The 18909-nt window shown below is 42.2% G+C and overlaps 1 long non-coding RNA gene across 5 annotated transcripts in view; it reads left to right on the forward strand.

Annotated features, from left to right (window-relative positions):
- The window catches only part of LOC118968527 (uncharacterized), a 250437-nt gene that overhangs the window by 7713 nt on the left and 223815 nt on the right, over window positions 1–18909 (forward strand). For 3 of the 5 annotated variants that reach the window (XR_012120563.1, XR_012120564.1, XR_012120565.1), the window contains exons 2-3: window positions 10068–10196; window positions 11675–11781. This is a non-coding gene — a long non-coding RNA (uncharacterized lncRNA). Of the gene's footprint in view, window positions 1–10067; window positions 10234–11674; window positions 11782–11994; window positions 14601–18909 lie in introns of those variants that run through there. The other 2 variants (XR_005056260.2, XR_012120562.1) reach the window with 2 other exon arrangements.

An 18909-nucleotide genomic window follows, 5' to 3' on the forward strand; every position in this document is an offset into this window, starting at 1 on the left:
CAAATTTGGGGAGATAAGTTCCCCATTAACAGCCTTGCTATTCTAAATTATCTTTGGTAAGGTTGGTTGATTTAGTCAAATATGCACATGAGCAGAGACCATATTTTGAACGTAACTTCAGCCAGGGACCCTGAAGGTGGGCTATTCTTAGAGCATTTAGATGACTGGGATCTTATGTCTCAGAAGTTTTCTTGAGAGCAAAAGCAAAGGCTCTGAATAGCCTGATGGGTGGGCTTTCAGCATTAGGAGTTGTGTGTTGTTTTACTGTGCACCCTTCATGGGATACTTTTTCTCTCAGAGGACAGCCTTTGCCGTAGTTGTCTAAACCATGACCAGGTAACCCTTGTGGCAGGAAATTGTCTGGCAGTGGTCAGGTGACTTAATTTCAATCTGGCCTGTGACCAATTTATCCTCTTATAGGTCTTTTTTGCTTTGGGGGACAGAGTCTCCCCTAAGGAATTGGTAGGCATTCTAGTAGTGTTTATTTGCTCAACTGGTACCCACAGATACTATTATTATTATTAGATTTGCCTTCAAGAATTCATATTATACTGATATTTTAGTACATTCTCAATAAGAAAACAATGGAAGATTCACCAGAAAGGATGAAGCCTTTCAACAGAAAAGATGAAGGCTTTAAACAGATGTCAAATGAAGTCAGAGAGCTCAGAACGCACAAAGCAGACCTGAGATCCAAGAGAGACTTGCCCAAGGACTCTGCAGTGGGTGAGAAGGCAGTGAGTAAAGGGTGCTGGGGATACAGGTGCCTGGTTTGCTCTCCAGCCTTGGAGCTGTCTCTGGATCCAACTTCTGACTCCATGAATGTTGACCTCAATAAAAGATAAACTGAGGCAGGCTCAGAAAGATGAATTTATTTGGGAAAAGCCAATTTGGGACAAGCAAACTGTAGCAAGCTACAGGTGAGTCTGTTAAGGGTTTGGGTAGGTTGTATTCATGGGCGGGGAATGTAAAGAAGTTAGGTAGTTAAAATAAAAAGACAAATGGAGACCAGCCTGGAAGATTTTCCTGAGCAGACAAAATCAGTCCAGTCGCACCAACAAAGTTCAATTCAGTCCACTTTGTGACACCAACCTGACCTCAGTCATCTCCTGTTCATGCTTCTGGCAAAACTTCCCAAAGTTAATAGGAGACAACCTCTAATTAACCTCCCACCATCCAAGAAAATTCCAACACTATCAGTTCTGTAAATCAGGCCATTTGCAGGCAAGCAGTCTCAGTCCTGAAGTTTTGTCTTCCTGAGGGCACATGCATAAGCTTCTCCATTTTATGTCCCCTGATTCTAGTTTAGATTGAAATTCCTTCACACTATACGTGAACTAATTTTAACATAAATATTTTGGACACTTTTAACGCACATTTAATTAACACAACCAATTTATATGCACTCATCACTGAACATTATTAAGCACCTCAGTTGGATGCTGGGGCTGCAAGGATGAGTAACAGCTGCTCTGCCCTCAGGCAGCACGCTACTTGGGCATGTTCCAGGGCAGCCTGGCTTTCTTACTTCAGGCTGTGTAAGAATCTATTTCACTGGTGGTTTCAATGCATTATCACCGCTAAGTCCGATTTGTAGGTCTGAGCTGGGACCTGGGAATCTGCATTTTAACAAGCAACTTGTTCAAAGGCCACAGATGGGGAAACAATAATCTGGCCTGAGCAACCCCACACACCAGAGCTGTTTACTGCATTACCACCTGCGTTGTGGAGAGCGCAGTCCGCCCCAGAGTCTGGGACAGGTTTACCCATTTGGATAAAACAAAGTTTCTACCTGTTCTTTTTTACATTACATGAAAACAGCGGGATACACTTTCACCAACTTAGAAGAGCACGTTTGTGTTTGCTGACTTAAAGGGTCAAGAAAGTTTACTTGGGGAGTACTGAGAAGGGGGTCCTTCCAAGTGAGAGGCGGCTGTCCTTAGAGCGATATCAGGCACTGCACCCTGAAAGCGCTGCTTCTCCCAAGAGCACTCTGGGCTTAGGGTGGAGGCAGCAGTTTATTGATTTGATGGTGGTTAATGATTGATGTGAGCAGTCCAGGGGATGATATTTAACTGATAACAGAATCTTTACAAAAAATACGCAGGAGAAAATGATCTATAAATAAGTGAACAGAGTTTTAATCCCGATTCAGCTATTCGTCATGGAAATTTGGCTTTTCTGTTTACCTGATTAGAAAATCGGTACAGTGCTGACTTTTTTCTTAAGGTCATTGTAAGGAATAATGAATGAAATCCCATGTTAGCACTTGGAGACTTTATGAAGATGAGTTTTTTTTACAAAGATGAGTTGTTTGTTAAAAAATTCAGCACCACTGGGATAAGCTAGACTTTATTACAAGATTTTGGATTTAGTTTAATCTGCCATTTCCTTATAGTGTATTGTTGTGCTTATTTCCTTCATTGTTTGTTTTGATGGTTCAATTTACAAGTGTGATATTTTACAATTACATGTGATTAGATTAAAAAATTGTGGGAATCAGGGCAATTAGAAAACAGAGGGTAGGCTTTTTTTAGAAAGCTAAATAGGTTTTTAGATATAAAGCAAGTTGGAGAAGTACGCTGAACAACTGCCTATGGTCTTACAAGCACAGGAATTTATACTCTTGGTTATTAATTTGCTAAGGGGTTTGAGCCATAAATATTGATGAAAATCTTTGAAGAATTGATACATGTGGTCAAATTGGGGCAGTATATCACCACACCACAGGTATGGTACAATTTTAAAATCTTTAATATTTAACATAATGCTATGCCATATAATTACATGTATGGCATTATCTTTAATAGGGGCTGATTAATGAGGGTGACATAAAGCCAGGATGAATATTAGCTATTCAGACACTGATGTTCAAATAGCCACCTGAAAAGTCATTTTTCTCAAGTCCTATTCCTTAAGGATTATAGAAATGTCAATTGTTTTTGCAGAGTTTCCATTTCAAGAAGCAGTTATTCTTAATCCCCAGAGAACTCTTCCCTAACAGACTACAATAAAGCTTAGAATTAATGGCAGTGACATTTTAGACCTAAATTACTCCCTTCATGGTTTAATTATCCTGTTATGTCTGTACAAGCGACTTTCAAATTTTTCACTTCATTCCTGGCTTGTCTCTCATCTCCATTGCTTGACTAATTTCTCATCCCTAACAACTGAATACAGGAGGCTGAATTTCTAACTTTCTCCTTAAAATTCTCCTACTTGTTAACAATATATTTATGGTAATTTATCTAAAATAGTTTTTTAACAAACACCTGTCAAAGGTCTTCTCTGGCTGTCCATTTCTTTCTTCATTTGGGCACTGCATAGCCACTGTGCACTGACGTATCCTGATACCTGTATGTTTCCTCATATCTCTGTTTACTTTATTCCTCAAAGGTGACTATATATATATGTGCGTATATATATATATATTTTTTTTTTAAAAAAGTAAAATTTACTTTTTAGTGCAGTTTTGGGTTTGCAATGAAACTGAACAGAAGGTACAGTGATCTCCCCGTATACTTCTGACCCCCCACATGCATGGCCCCCCTTCTGTTGTCAATGTCTCCCACCAGAGTGGTACCTGTGGTATAGCTGGTGAACCTACAGTGACACATTATAATCCCCAGAGTCTGTAGTTTTCATTAGGGGTCACTCTTGGTGTGTACATCATGTGGGTTTGGTCAAATGTATAGTGATGTGTATCGTCATTATAGGATCATACAAGTAGTTTTGCTGCCATAGAAGTCCTCTATGGTCTACCTATTCCTCTTTCCCTTCTTCAACTGTCAATTTAAGTAAATAATTGTTGAGTGCCTGTATTAACTGGAAATGGACTAGTCACTTGAAAAACAAATGAAAAGCAAGATTCTATGTCATTAAGACTCTTATAGTCTGCTGGGAAGCCAGTTACATAAACAAATAACTTAATACAATAAACTAAATTGCTTTAATGAGGTTGTGTATCAGTGTTGATGGAGCCCAAGGAGAAACAGAACTCATAAGTGGACCTTGGGAATGTGGCAAAGGCTTCCCAGAAGATGTATCTTCTCCAGTAGGAATGTGCAATGGGCAGGGGTGAGGAAACATGTAAATACCAGGAGGGAGCAGGCATAGCAGCTATTTAGTGCCAAAATGAAGAAAGGAATGGATAGCCAGGCAATGAGATTGGAGACAAGAAAGGCCAGTGAGGATGCTTTCATCATATCTAATTTGTGAGGCTGATTAAGAACAGGGCAGTGGGGAGGAGAGATTTATGAGCTACACAGGATTTAGTAATTGGTTAGACATAGGGCAAGGAGGAGGGAAGTTTTGGGTTTGATCAACTTGACATTTATCGTGAAAGAGAAGACAAAGAAGGGTAGGTTTTTTCGGGGGGTGGTTAGGAAGAGGAAAGATGTGTTTGGCTTTGAATATATTGAGTGTGAGGAGCTACTGGAACATTCAGGTGGGAATCAGAGATTCTAATGTCAGGGACAGTCCTCTTAATAGTTAGATTTTGACTGTTGTATCACAAACTATCCAAATTATTGGATCTGACAAATACATATGTATTTGGATCCAAATTATATATTTATATATATATTTGGTGGCGTTGTTTTTGTTACAAAGTGACACATATTCTGAGTCCCTCATCTTAAAAATGTAGCCTAATATAAGTCATCTTTGCATCTGTCTATTCTGATTGTTTTTTCTTAGTTTTAGTTTTCCCACAGAAACCTGTGTTGCAAATAGTTTGTTCTGAGTGAGGCTGGTCTGGTTCAGTGACATCCAAAGCCTTCAGTCAACCTGGCTCACTGACATGACTATAGTTCTGACAGATAAACCAGGGTCTAAGGGGCGGACAGAGAAAGTCTAAGAAGGAGCATCCAGAAAGAGAGAGAGAGAGAGGATGTGAGCCAGGAGTGAGAGAACCTCTCTATCAGTCAGTACTCTTCTGGTGGCAAGTAACAGAAGCCGAATGCGAACTGTGCTGGACTCCCCTTGGGGAGAGTGAGGCAGTAGGCAGGATTCAAAAGAGTAGGTGATTGTGTGGGTGGATATTTATTGGAATTAATTAATTTACAGTGAGTGACCTTTGTCTCTTAAATGATCCTAAGCCAAAAGGCAGGGAAAGAGTGGCCTCTGGGCCAGGCCCTCAGAACATAGATTCTGCACTTCTCTTCTCATGGAATGATCTCAGCACAGTCTTTGATTTCCCATGCCTTAATTTTACCATCTGCAAAAGCAAATAATGTTTTCTGCTTACATTACTGGGGAACTCTGTCTGTTGACATTTCTGAGAACAAACTGTTGAATGCATTATTGTTAAGGGAAAGCAGGAAATCCTTATAAGCCACTCCTGTGATCTGAATGTTCTCCAAGCTACAATTGTGGAACAACCGGTTTCTAAAAGAAAAGCTTAGTGACATTCTTTAGAAAATTTTACTCATGGACAATACTCATAAAGCAGAGAGAGTGCATTGACTTTTGGTTTAAGGGCATTTTTGATGTTAAAGCATATGTTTCCCTGCTTTTGATTTTCATAAACTCTCGAAGCTGTACTTTCTGTACTACCAAGATTATCTTTAAAAATAATATAATAATACTAAATCAGTGATCATTAAGCTACCTGGGACTTAGCTGTACTTTTTTAAAATGTTGTGTTCAATTTATTCTTTTTTAATTTTTAAAAACTATGATAAAATATACATAACATAAAACTTACCATTTAAACTATTTAAAAATGTATAATGTATAGTTCAGTGACATCAAGTCCATTCACATTGTTGTGCAACCATTACCACCATCCACCTCCCAAATTAGCTGTACTTCTTTAGAAATGAAAGCAAATGATCTGTTTGTTGACTTGAGTGGTTCCTTCTGCTGAGATCTGTAATGAGGTGGCAGGCTGAGCAACTCCTTGCTCATGGGTGGTTCTGAAATGAAATGAAATGAAGAGGTATGAGGGTGAGAGGCCCCCATTAAATTCTGATTTTTGTCGGGGTCCACAGTGTTTTGGATTCCTATTTCAAATCAGCTATTGTTTGCCCATAAGCTAAAATGGGTTTCATTTGGAGGGCAGAGGAGAGATCCCAGGTTTGTGTAACATCTGGAGCTATAGGACTTGGGACAGCCAAGTGACATGGTGGACAGCACCTCTGTGGCCAAAATTAGCCGGTCTCATCTGCCTGCATGATGGTGCCCAGAAGCAGTAGGAGGGAGCAGGAAGGTGACCCTGAGCAGACGAGGAGGCACAGGGTCTGTTCTCAGGGAGCAGAAGGATGCTGTCCCAGCCTGCTGACTGCAAAGAAGAGATCATGCCAGGCAGTTGAAATCAGCACAGCATCCTATTGGAAACCTCCTCTTTCTTCTCATGCCATCTGACAAGTGCTGTGAGCGGTTGTTAAGGGAGTTAGGGGTGGTTAGTAGTGTAGAAATTTCAAGCATAGAACCCTGGTGATCTTCAGTTCTTTCCCCATGATTCAGTCTGTCTCTGGCATCATATGAGAGAAAGATGCTGACTGCACAGTGATGTGCTCAAGCCCTGGTCCTTGAAGGTCTCCTTGTTCCAAATGTGACCTCATCCAGACTCACCCTGTTTTATCAAAGTGTGTTGAAGACAGGTTTTAAGGAGCTCACAATTTACAGGCAGTATTGTACTGAAGGCCAACAGAGCAAAGAGAGGACCTGGGTGTCCTCCTGACTGGGTAGAATATCTCCTTTTGGGGACTGGGCTGTTTCTTCCTTTGACGTGAGGATAAGAGTTTGCCCTTTCTATTTGTGGAGGAAATCCCTGTAGCGTTGCCCAGTAGCTCTGCTATGGAGGGAAATGGGTGTTCTCATTGGATTTAGGAGGCTTCTGTGAATGAGCTGAAGGTCAGGGTCTGCATGGCCTGGACCTGATTGAACTTGCTTCTGAACTTGCTCCTTGCCTTGGGGAGCACCGGCCAGCCGGCCACTGCTGTGTGACATACCAGATGTGGGCACCAACCGCTCCTCTTTCTCAGCTCCCCTCTAGCACAGGAAGCCTGCAGTGGGATGGAGAATGCTTTTAGGACTCAGAGACCTTGTTTCAGTAATTCCTTGTTCTTTTTCTGTGTTGACTTATATGAAATAAGTTTAAGGGAATGTATTGGACCCATACTAGTGAAGGCAAATTTAGACAGAAAGAGCAGGAGACTTGGTTGGTGGGCTGACTGGCATGTCTGTCAGTCTGTCCACCTGTCTGCCTCTCTTCCTTCCTCCCTGGTGTCTGTATTTCTCTCAGTCTCTCTGTCTCTGACTCTCCCATGCTGTATTTCTCTCTGTCTTATGTCTTCCCGTGTGTGTCTCAGTATGTTTTTACCTTGTTGCTCCGAGCATACTTTGACCTCCAACTATGTGCCAAGGACTGTGCTAGATTCTGAGAATCTAAAGGCAAATAAGATACTGTGAAGAAAAATAGAAACAATAACAACAGGCTCTGTTGCTAGTTGCTTGACATGCACCAGGCTCTAGGTTAAGATAGAGACATACTAAGATGCAGAAAGGCTTCACACACACACACACACACACACACACACACACACACATGCTCACACACACAGAGACAGAGACAGAGAGAGAAAGGAAGAGAAAGAGACAGACCCACAAAGTGCCAGCCATACCAGCCGACCCATCCAGCGTGTCTCTTGCTCTCTCCCTCCATCAATTTTCTTTCATTAGTACGGGTCCAGCATAATGTTTCCTTACATGTTTCTTATGAATCAACATAAATGATAAGCAATGGTGTCTAGTACAAAGTTGTGTGCTGTGGGGAAGATAAAAGATTGGCAAGAATTTGGCAACTCTGAAGTACAGAGAAACCTACCTAAAAGCTCTTTTGTTCCTAATGATTAGAACACAATAGAACCATTATTTAACTAGGCCTTATGTATTTAGTATAAATGATTAAGCATAGGCTTTGGAATTGGACTGATGAAATTCACATTCCATCTCCTCTACGTCCTAAAGTCACTACGTTGTGTGACTTTGGGTAAGTTACTGAACTTCTCTGGGCCATAGTTTGCTGATCTGTGAAATGGCCATAACACTGATACCTCTTTTATGGAGTTCTTGGGAGTTTTTAAGGAGATGAAACCCAAAAGTGTTACAATTAACTATTTTTATTCTATGAATAGTGTTGGTAAAATTAATTTAATTTAAAATGTTGAATAAACTCATCTGCTGTTAAGATGTAGTGGCTGCGTCATCCTACTTTTAGGACTCAGAGACCTTATTTCAGGGAGAGCTCATTTCAGCCCAAGTACATGGTGGCCTGGAGCCTCCAGCCCTGACACCTCCAGTCTGCTTATTCAGCAGTCCCTGCAGGCTGGGAAAGCCTGTATGTCACTCCACTATGGGTGTGCTCCCTCCACTGGGCTCCTGCATAGGATCTATTTCTATTTTGAAAGTTTAATGGGGGGGGGGGGTGGCGAGAGAAGGAAAAAAAAAAAGAGGGCAGAAAGTAGGCAAATCACTGAAATAAAGTTTGCTTTGCAGAAAACAAATAAAAAAAAAAAAAGGATCATGTTGGTCCCATCTTGCTCCTCTTGTCCCCAAATCAGATATCATTTCCCAAACACACTGGGCACTTTTTTTTTTTTAACGTTTCAAAACCTATGGTGATTTTTATTATCATTATACACAGTCTGATATATATAATACCAGCTACAACTGTAATATATTTAAAGTTTTAGACCTACAAGATGGCACCATGTCAAAATCTATTGTGAGATTGGCCAGATATGAAAGAGATCAATGTTCCGCTTAACCATAGTATTCTGTGTACCTTTTGCAGAAATTGGATTTGATGCCCAGGAACATTTTTTATAGAACAAAGGGCCTAGAAAAAAAAGAATTGGCATACTGGGACAGAACACACCGACTCCCAGCACAGAATACCTCAAATGCCAGCTGTCACACTGGGCTCTTTTGTGTGCTGGTGCATTGATGACATGGTTCTCTCTGCCCTGAACACCCTTCTTTTCACTTTTCTGATGTTTCCAACTGTCAGAAGCCCAGGAACTGCTTTGAGTGGCTTTCCCCAACACCCCCAAATAGAATGAATACTTCCTTCTTCTTTAGCCTCAAGTCACTTTGGAAACACCCCCCCCCCCCATGGCCATTATTACAGTCTGCCTGATTAAAAGCAGGCTCTCTGTCCACCCATGTAGACTTGAGCTCTTGGCAAGTCGGCAGTATCTTACCTGTGTTATGCTTTTACTGGGTGGGCAGAGCCCCTGAAGATTCTGGGGGAAAGACCGAGAGAGCCTTTGGCTATTTGTCATGAGTCCAAGCTTTTCTCTTTGTTAAAGAGTCACCAGGAGAGTCTGACCAGCGTGGCTTAGGCATTTCCATCCCACAACAAGGGACTAGATGCGGCATGGCTGCAGAATGGTTTTCTATTTTATATGTGGCTGGTATTACATCACGATAATATTTTCAGACTTGTTACTTAAGTCACTCTGGCAGAGACTAGAGGAAGCTCACTGCTCAAGCCTAAAGGAGAAAGGAAAAGTCTTCACTGGATACTGTCACTGTCAGTCATCTTTGATATGATAGGGAAGTGGGTACATGAAGAGAGAAGGGCTTTCTGGGTGGTCACCATGCTTGACTGTGGACAGATCTTATTTAGTTCACTCCTTCCAACTTGGGGGATCCTGACTGTCCATTTGGACTTTGAAAGATGTTGGGTGTAGTGTGAGGTTGATTGTGTAAGAGAAAACTTGCATTAGATGCCTGGTAAACTAATGTACATAATATTTAATTACTCCTTAATATTGAGTAGAAAAGAAGAGACTTCACTGTAAAGAGCTTCAAACTGATGTCTCAAGAGTTTAGAACCTCTTGTAACTTAATAATGAAGAAACTGCTTTTCATTTCTGGGGCCCATGGGAGAAGGAACACTGCTAAGATATTTGGACAAAACTGTCCCTAAAACACCAGAATACAGTACCATCACCTAGTACAGAGCAGGTGGTTGGGAAATGCATGCCGAACAACATAACTTTATGTTTGCTTAAAAATGTTCCTTGTGACAGATGCCATGTCCTTCCTTTTGGCAGGAAGTGAGCAAAGCATGGTGCTAGCTGATGAACCTGTTTTGCATGGCCTGACGTTGAACTTCAGATTTCACCATTTCATCACTCCACAACTTCGTATCTGAATCACAGGCTGATTCAGATCCTGGGAAGGTATTCAAATTCCTGGATGGACTGAAACTCCAAGCAGGTGGCAACCGTGGGGCTCCCTTAACATGGAACATGGCCTTGATTAACTTTCAGGCCAAGAGCCTGGGGGTCTGGTGTGGGCTAAGAGTTGTGCAGAATAACATGAGGTCTTCCTTTGTCCTGAACAATTGAGAAAATATTATGAGACCCTTCTACACTTGACTGCTTAGAATTCCATCTGAGATCTGTTGAGAATGAGTTCTCATCTCTTTGGTTTAAGCTCAGTTTTTAGTCTCAATTTGACCATAGTAGAGTGAACTCCCATAGGCCTTTGTCCACAGGGCTTCTGTGTTTTGCAGGGAGGGGAGTGAGTGGGGAACTGCCAGGATTTTCTGCCATGTTCAGTGATAATTGCAGGTACCCCTGGAGGTTTGGAGAATCTCAGGGTGAGCCTCAGCCAGGTTTTCCTGGGCAGTGACTCATTAAGCTCCTTTGTGCTCACATTTGTCATTGGCCCTTCATTTATATGGTTGGGTATGCCACAGGACTGGCCAGCTTGGCTTAGTCAAAGGGTGACTCTGCTGATGATTTAGCTTCTGAAGCTGCACTTGCCACTTGCCAGGTTCCTTGTGCTACATGTAAAAGCACAGGCTGTGGATGGCAGGGGTAGATTGAATCTGCTTTTCCTGGAAGCCCTGAAAATCCCAACACTGTGCAACAGAGCAGGAGCTGTAGAAGAGGATTAAGGCTGAAGCTGTGGGAAGCAGAATAGCATCTGGAGTGAGAGCAGAAGTCTGGGATCAGGCACTGGGGCTCACATCCCAGCCCTGCTGCCTGCCCACTGTATGACTCTGGGCCAGCCTCACCGACTCTCTGACTCTCAGAACCTCTTCTGTGATCATAACACACACCTCACAGGGTAGGGGAGACCAGAGAGATGCCTGTAAATGACAGTGTTGGAGGGGCTGACTGGCACAGGGGCACCCTGGGACAAGAGCCCTTAGCCACTTTTTTTTTGCTGTTTGGTTATCAGCTTGAATTCTGCCTGTGGTGTGTAGTGCCATCCTAGATGCTGAATGGATGGAGACACATGGGGTGGTCTTTCAGAAACTCACACTTTAAAACAGACATCCTTAGTGTACTTGAAGCAAAGCTTGCGTAGATACACATACAAGAGTGCACACATATTAAAGAAAAAATTGGGTCCTGAACAGAAAAAAATTACATTTTGTATTTTGATGAAGAGGGAATTGTACAGGCTGGGAGTCAGAGCTTCATCTGGCTACAAAAGTGCCCTTAGAGTTTTCAGGGCCCAGAAGGAAATCCAGGGACTCTTTGGGTAATCAAAGACAGAGGAGTGGTAAAATGAGGGAGAGGATGTTTCATGCTTGCATTTTTCCAAATGCCAGCAGAATGCTTGACCTACAAGATTCTCTGGGATAAAAGGAGTCTGTGCTCAAAAAGGACAAAATAGAGTTAAGAAATGCTTCTTTTCTATGCAGGTTTCTACTCCCAATGCCACAGGAAGATTTCTGAGACATCCAGGAGCAAGAAAACCCTGCATAACCCAGCATTTTTCAAACTCATTTGAGTAAGAGATCTTTTCCAGGTAACTCCTATTTCAATCCAGTGAGCAAAGTCTGAGAAAGGCTGCTTTAATGGTTGGGTGTGGTGTGAGGTTCATTGTGTGAGGTTGAGTTGTCAGTGGGTTTTCTTGGAAAAGTCTTAAGAGAGAAGCAATACAGGTGGAAATTATAATGGCCTTGTGAATAGGTTTTTATACCTATTTAAAAATTTTCTCATTTCGTCCATTTTTTCTTAGGAACTATCTCAAACATACAAGGAAGTTGAAAGATGAGTGCAATGAACTCCAAAGTTATATACGCATCCTAACACATCACTTCTCAAAATCCAGTGTATATCACTTAAGAATACAGATATTTATCTACAGAACTGCAATGTCATTATCTTATCCCTCCTAAGAAGATCCACCATCTCAAAACAACCTCAAGTTCCTATTTCTCTAATTTTTGCCCCCAAATGTCTTTATAGCTGCTTTTATCAAACTAATGAATACATTACTTTTTTGTTGTTGTTATGTATTTTAATTTAGAATAGTTCTTTTTCTTCCCCCCATTACATTGACCCCCAGAGGAACTGGGCTAGTTGTCTTACAGAATGTCTCACATTCTAGTTTATCTGTTGCTTCATGATGGTCACTTGTTCCTCTGTCCTTGTATCTTCAGCCCTGGCTTCGTAGCAGAACCACCTATCTCCATTAACTGGCATCACAAGGAAGAGGTGGAGGTGGCCCCTCTGTTTTCACTGGAGGTTATTTAAATGAAACTTAAACCCTAGAAAAGAGAATACCATTGCCTGAGTTCCACCCTAAACCAATTAAATAAAAATCTCTGGAGATGAAGCCCACGTGGTCCTAGTTTCAGAATCATCTGGGTGATTCTGATAAGCAGTCAGCATTAAGGACCACCGCTCTATTTCCTGGATATCCCATAAACTAGAAGTTAGACTTGGAGCATACATTTTCATCCAGAATACCTTAACTGTGCATTGCAGTCACCTGGGAAGCTTTAAAAAATACTGGTGCTTGGGGTCCTAACCTAGAGATTCTGCTATCACTGGTCTGGCAGTGTGGCCTATGCTTGGTGGTTTAAAATCTCAGGTGATTTTAATGCAGCCAGGATGACCCACTGCCTCAGGTTATATTGTTTAATTAGCATCCCAGCTGGAGACATGTATGTCAAACCGTTCAATTATTTGTGATACTAAGTTCAATTATTGGATTAAGGTGCTCACTACCAGACTGCCATCGAAAAGGTACAGTTGCTGTCCTTTATAAAGGTGAGTGGTCTTTGGGACGTTACTTTGGCACCATATGAGTACCCTGTTTGCTAACAGTGCTTTTCATTTCCTCTGGTGATTGTTACCACAAATCAGTTATTTTGTCGGAGGTTATAAAATGGTGACATTCTAATCTTGTCATTCCATCTACATTTATTAGTGTCTTTTTCTTGTAAAGAAGAACTGTCCTGCTTATCCTCTCTCTACCCACACGGATTCGTGCATTTTCATTTAATAACCAGCTGCAATCATTGTCCTCTTTGATGTTCAAATTGTTCTAAATTTGGCCTCGGGGAGTCCCTTCAACCTGGCTTTTTTAAAGTAAAATTTTAAATTGAATGATAACATACAGAGAATTATGTCATCTTGGCTAGGCTGTGGTGCTCATCTGTTGGGTCATGCACCAGTCTACATGCCACTGTGAAAAAATTTTTTTTTAAGATATGACTACCATTTTTTAAAGTAAAAATTTAAATTGAATTATGACATATAGAGAAATACACACAAAAAATCAAGTCTGTAGTTCAAAAACTTTTCACAGAGCAAAAAGCTGTGAAACCAGTCCCCAGATCAATAAACAGAACATTGCTAGTAACCCTGGAAGCCCCCTTCACACCCCTCTTCCTATCACTACTGCCCCCAACAACTCAGTAACCGCCAGCCTCACTTAAACCTATTGATCAGTTCGCCTGTTTTGAAACTTTGCGTAAATGGAATCATACAGCGTGCACTCTTCTGTGACTGGCGTTTTTGCTCATCATGTTCAGGAGATTCACTTATGATACATGTAGTTGTAGTTTGTGTTTTCATCACTTCTGCAATTTATCCATTCTAATGTAGGTGGACATTTAGATGATTCCAGGTCTGACTATCACGATTGTGTTGCTGTGAGTGTTCTGGTACTTGTCTTTGGGGGAACACATTGTTTTGAGTAGGGGACATAGATCTAAGAGTGGAATTATTTGTTCCTATGATACATTTTCTATGATAAGCTTTTTTCCAGCCTGCCAAACAGGTTTTCTCCTTTTTTTCTTTTGATATAACCCCACTGGTCTTTATGTACTTCTTTTACTTCCTGGTGGAAAATGTCCTGGGCTCATCTTATATGCTCTCTGGCTGAGCCCTCAAGCCAGCCATTTCTCTGAGAGGCTCTGGTTGTTTTGAATATGGAATAGTATTTAAAATCAAGGTCTGGGTGCTAGCTATGCTCGTCATTAGTGGGATGTCATTGTTTTAGTGCCTTTTTGTAGACAAAGCTGGAAATACACTAAAGAAAACAACAATGTGAACAAAACAGCAGTAGACTCATAGACGCTGCGAAGTGACTGGTGGCTACCCCGGGGGAGGGGTTGGGGCAGGTGGGGAGGGTGAAGGGATGAAGGGGCACATGAATATCATAATATAAGTTGGTCATGGGGATGGGAGCACAGCATGGCGAAGTAGCCAATGATTCTCTAACATCTTCTTACATTGACAGATAGTAACTGCACTAGTTGGGGTGAGGATTTAATAATGTGGGTAACTGCTGAACCACTGTGTTGTATACTTGAAACCAATGTAAGATTGTATAGCAACGATACTTCAATAAAAAAAAAACTGTGTGTTCAAACTGGTAATTCCAATTCCAATACGGGGTTTTTAACCTAAGCATTGTTGTATTTTCTATGTGCATCTCTTTTCTGTTGAAAATCATGGTTCCTAGTAACATCAATAGGTTTTGTTTATTTACTTTATTATACATTTACATAAAAGAGTTGCAAAGTTGCAATACTAATTTTACTACTGACAAAAACATATGAGTGAATGGTGTACATGTGAAACTTCAGATTTCTCTGGAGTTCTTTTGTTTCTCATGAGCAACTTTAGTTCTAAATCGAATGGCTGACCTCTAATGAGGAGGCTGTGGAATTTATCAAGTGCTTGAAGAAGATGAGGGCTGTGCTCAGAATTTTGACTGTGGGGCTTGGCCTTTCCAGACAATTACTGCTGTTGGGCCCCCCTCTTTGCCTCTCCCCTTGCCTTTCTCTCAGTCCCTTTCTGAGGGTATTCAGGGTTTCCACTGGAGGATAGTCGGGGTGCACATCCAGGGGTGAAGTTCCTTCTCTCATTTAGAGTCACCATGCTCACTCTCCTGTCACCCAGGTTGTGTGTGTCATCTTGGCTAGGGTGTGGTGCTCAGCCGTTTGGTCAGATTCCAGTCTACGTGCTGCTGTGAAGATATTTTTTGTAAAGGTATGACTACCATTTAAATCAGTAGACTCTACCATTTAAAGCAGATTACCCTACATAATGTGGTGGACCTCATCCAGTCAACTGAAAGCCTGAAGGGAAAAGACTCAGGTCCTTGAAAAGAAAAGAATTCTGCCTCCAGCCTGCCTCCAGGCTCAAGTCATTAACTTCTTGCTGGAATTTCCAGCCTGCCCCTGGATTTTGGATTTGGCAGCCCTCACAGTTGTGTACACACACACACACACACACACACACACACACACACACACACACACACACACACACACACACACACACACACCCTGTTGGTTCTGTTTCTATGGAGAACCCTGACTAGATCACTGGTTATGTGAAACCTAAGACAAAATGGCTGGGGATCTGTGCTGTGTGGTCCCGTAATGGTGTATCAGGCTGAGAAGCAGCAGACCTGATTGTATAGGCAGAAGAGGAATGGAGCAGGGCTGCTGAGGGAGTGCGTGCAGGGAATAGGTGCAAGAACCTGTCTCCCCTCTCACTTAGAGCTCGGCTAACAGGGTCCCAGCACAGGCAGATGTGAGCTTTCATCTGGAAAGAGAGTGTCCTCTTGGGGTGGGAGCAGCCTGATGCACCTTGCTTTCATGAGAGATGCAGAGGCTCCCTGTGACCCTCATATGGCTCCCAGGTCCCTTGACCTGTGGAGAGCTCTCAGGTGGGACAGGCAGTGTACACAGTAGGTGGCTCATGTTTGGGAAGTGCTTCCCCACATGGTGGGATAAGGTGGTGTTTCCTGGAGAAAATTGTTCTTATTGCTTAAAGAGTAAAGGCCAGACGTCTGTCATAAGAGGCTGTATAGGATTTTCTCAGTCCTCCTCCTGGATTTCTCTCCTGCCTTCACCCTCCCCAGGAGGGGACTCTGGTAAAATAGAGGAAAACAGAGAATATCGAGGAACATAAAAATGCACTGAAGTTGAGCTATGACAGTACAAGCAACAGAAAATTTTGTTTTCCAAGGATACTCCATTCTGGGATTCAAAGGCTCCTCCATGATGCCCAGGAAAGTTCTGCCACTCTCCTTCCAGGGAAGAGTTGGACCTGTGAGTGGACAGATCGAGTGGGAAAAGACCAAGGGGAGAGTGGAGGAAGACACGTGAGAGCAGGGAGGGAAGAGACCCCGGGTGTCCAGGTGACTGGGAGGGAAAAGGTGGCAGCATGTTGGATCATCTTCTGAACACATCTAAACATCTGTTATCAGGATTCCCCTAGTAATGGACTGAGCCCATAGCCTTTCTGCAGACGTGACCAGGGGCTGACGTTGATGACCAGTCGAGAGGACGGCCACCACAGAGCTGATCTGCGTGCTCTCCTAGTTTGGGCTTGGGGAGTAGTGCAGAGGAGGGGCATAGCCCTGGAGTCCATGGCTGGGTTCCAAATCCTGGCTTTGCACAATGGCATCGATTCATAATCTCTCTAGGTCTCAGTTTCTTCAATCTTGATGTTTATTCTTCTATGTGTTTAATATTTAAGAATGTACTTTTTTTATTTCAGGTTCTTTTACCTCTGTTGTCTCTGCTGACTCTTGTTCATGGAGAATTAGTTCCCTGTGTTTTATTATTATTTTTAAATTGTGAGTTCATCTTCAGTGGGGACTTTGTGTGTGTGTGAATTCCAAGCAGCCTGGATTGAGAAAGATTCCCTCTAAGGTGAATCTGTGCTTGTTATCCTCAGGTAGTTTGAGGGGATCACCAGTCCAGGAATATTTATGTTTATTTCTCGGCTTGGGGATTCGCATGTCACACCTGTATAGGTTTCAGATCTGCTTGTGGCTTAGTTTCAACTCCCAAGTGTGGGCTCAAGGCTGTGTCTCCTAGTCTGCCGGGGGTCGGATCTGATGCCCAGTTCTTCTCCTTATCTGCCCCCTCTTCTCTGGAATCACATAGGAGCCCTCATGACTGCAGCTTTCACACTTGTGTTTCTGTGAGCTCAGCTGTGCGTCCAACAATTTTTTGGGAGTTATCTTTTATTCAACATTTCCAGATGATTTTAATTTTCTTGTTACCAGATCTGGAAATCCTGTTTTGTTGAAACTTGAAGTAAAAATTTGAAAATATTTTAGCAAACACTTGCATCTGATCCATTGTTACATACTTAAGAGTGCAACATGGTTGGTAAGTCTCATTATCCAATGTCATCTTTATTTATTATTCTGTTTTAGTAAGTAAAGAGAAATAATAAGAAAAACAGCTTTTAGAACTTCCTCCGTGATCTTGCCCCCTCACTGTTTTCCCCGCATGATCTCAAGTTCCTCAATTGCTGCTAGTTTTTCTGCCTTGAGGGGTATGTTCCAGGCTTGTAGGGTCTCTTCCAGTAGTCAGGCTGGGGCCCAGAAACATGCCTGCCTTTGTCCTGTGTGCCTCGTATCCCTGTCGGATTCAGGAGCCGTCCACCAGACAGCATCACCCTGGAAAGGGCCCCTGTGTGGGCAGGCCCTTCGCTCAGTGGGTTCTGCTTGTAGCAACAGGCAGATATGGCCCCAAACAATCTGGGAGGTAAAATGCAAGGCCTAAAGGCTCACACCCCTCAATTCCATGAAATCGCCCCGCCACTTCCTTAACTCAGTGCTTAACTCAGCGCAGACAAGAACAACAGGAGAGAGAAGTTGGCTCTGAGGCATTGTGACACTCCTGTTGTATCTTTCCTTTTCCTGTGGGGAATGCATGGGTGCAACTTGGCTTCTTATACCCGAGTCCTGAAGCTAACATCTATTCTCCTCTTTAGAATTATTTTTTCTGTTCTCATGGGCCAATTTCCACCTTTGCTGGCTGACCCTCCTTTCTCTCTCACCTCTGTAAAAGCCAAGGCTGTTATGTTACTCTTGAAGGACCCAGTATGGCGATATAATCAATCCATTCCTTTATGGAGAATGAGTAATTTGGGGCAGGTTTGTTGCTTTCTGATAGTTGGATTTAAGGTTGAGATGGAGCTGGGTGAACCCGGAGGGAAGGATAGTGACTATGTCCTTTAGATCAGTGTTTTCAGCCATTTTACTCAATGTTTGTGACACTGTCACTGTAGTTTACATAGGGAACAGACTATGCAGTTGGGACACTGTTGAGGATTGCTACTTTTCACAAACTAGTAATGAAGGGAATCTCTAGATAATGTCAAAGGTGAACTCCCCACAGAGTGTAAGAAGTGCTGATCATTCGGTTTTTGGATTAAAGCAGCTCTGTGTGCTTTAGATACTGCTTATCAAGATTTCCATGAAGATGTAGAAGTCAGACTTGTGTCCTCATTCACATTTGTTTCTTGGGAGATGCACCAGTCAGGAACAGTTTATTGTGAGTGCCCCTAATGCCCCGGCAAACTAGCTTAAACAAAAATAATGCCAATAATATAGATGAGCAAAGGAAAGTTGATTTTAGATAATAAATGAAACCAACCCCTTTGATATAAATATACATGAAGTTCACTCACAGGGTTCTTTCCATAACTTCTGTTATATAAGAAGATTAGATTTCAGTGAAAAATGAGTTTGGATTGTGTTTTTCCCACTTTTGTTCTTGCAGTTTATACATGGAAAGATGACCCATTGGGAAACAATCTTTTCAATGCAGCCTTTCTGCCAGAATTAAGCAGTAGACTCCTGACTGGTTTTCTCCAGTTGGCTTTT

This window comes from Manis javanica, chromosome 8 (assembly GCF_040802235.1).
Source record: "Manis javanica isolate MJ-LG chromosome 8, MJ_LKY, whole genome shotgun sequence".
NCBI classification, from domain to species: domain Eukaryota; kingdom Metazoa; phylum Chordata; class Mammalia; order Pholidota; family Manidae; genus Manis; species Manis javanica.